Here is a 1,361-nt window from a genome sequence, read left to right as displayed (position 1 = left end):
ACCTAGGATCCGATGAATCGATCAATTCATCTCTCCATTTTCTGCGAAGAGGGGAGACACAGAGCAGGATCTAATTCCCAGCAGGAGGATCCTTCTTTCGTTTCGCATTTGTCATCGGAAAAATCAAGTCAAGAGGAATCCAAATGACAATAACTAGTACCGATGGATGGAGGAGAGACATATGTAGGTTGGTACAATCGGGGGTATAGCCATATTCAGGATTGAAAGAGATACCGTACTGGTCTGGCTTTTTTCGATTGTTCCTGGTCTATTGAATAGAGTAGCCATTTTTTTTCCCGGGAGCACATAACATTTTTTTTATAGGCAATTTACTTTTCATAGTTACCCCGACAGAGTACTTTTCAGATTCAACCTACCCCTTCTTCTAGCTCCGATTTTTTGTAACCTATATGACTAATTGGGGGCAATCTATCTATCTTATCAAAATGAATTGCACACACTTTGGATTCTCGATGTATGCGTCCCAATCCAAGGAAGGGGAATGCTAATAAAAGATCAAAGATCCGCTCCAACTTCTTGTGATTTGAGATTGGAAGGGATATAGAATGAAAAAAAAAACAAGATGATGAGATTATGGAAGTACCGAGTCTTTTTGCTACTGCCTTGTTTCTTCTAGTTTCTCTTGCTTTTTATACTTCAAATATAAGTATAATATAAAACTTAAGAAAAGTGATTCATTTGAACAAAACTTGAGTCATTTATTAGTTCTTATCAATGATTGAAGAAATGAAAAGGGATTCAAATCTCAAGTCTTAAATGAATCTGGATGGAATCAACGTTAAATAGATAATACAATAGATAGTAAGAAAGAACTAGATGCACCTTTCTACCACACTATCTATTATATGTAGATCTATATGTAAATAGCACTCCGATTTTCTTTCTTCGCTACACCCATTCGTCTCTCTTCCAATCAATCAAAAGTAGATTTTTTAAGTGTTTAAACTCAATGAAATTTGCCACTCCGAGCTAAAAATGAGTGGCTTGTAGTAGTTTTTCAATAGGGAAAGTAGTTTCTCTCTGAACCTAGAACTAGATGATGAATCAAAGTTCTTGCTTTTTGAGTAAAAATCATCTTTTTAGATGTTGGAATTTCTTTAGGAAAATGCCTTTCATGATCGGGGAGTATTTAAAGTAAGCCAATTTGGATCGAATTAGGACCCCCGGGGGCGGAGTTCCGTCTTCCGAAATAGCGCCGTTAGTTACGGCGGATCGGGTCTAAGGCTCTGTGACTAACAGCGTCTTTGACTATTTGAATTATCATTGGTAAACATTGGATTAAAAAAAAAAAAAGACACACAAAAAAATGGGATGGATGGATAATGAATAAGAAGAAAGTG

The sequence above is a fragment of the Castanea sativa genome, chromosome 6 (assembly GCF_040712315.1).
Source record: "Castanea sativa cultivar Marrone di Chiusa Pesio chromosome 6, ASM4071231v1".
Taxonomy (NCBI): domain Eukaryota; kingdom Viridiplantae; phylum Streptophyta; class Magnoliopsida; order Fagales; family Fagaceae; genus Castanea; species Castanea sativa.
The sequence above is the reverse complement of the archived record's forward strand: the minus strand, read 5'-3'. Positions refer to the sequence as shown.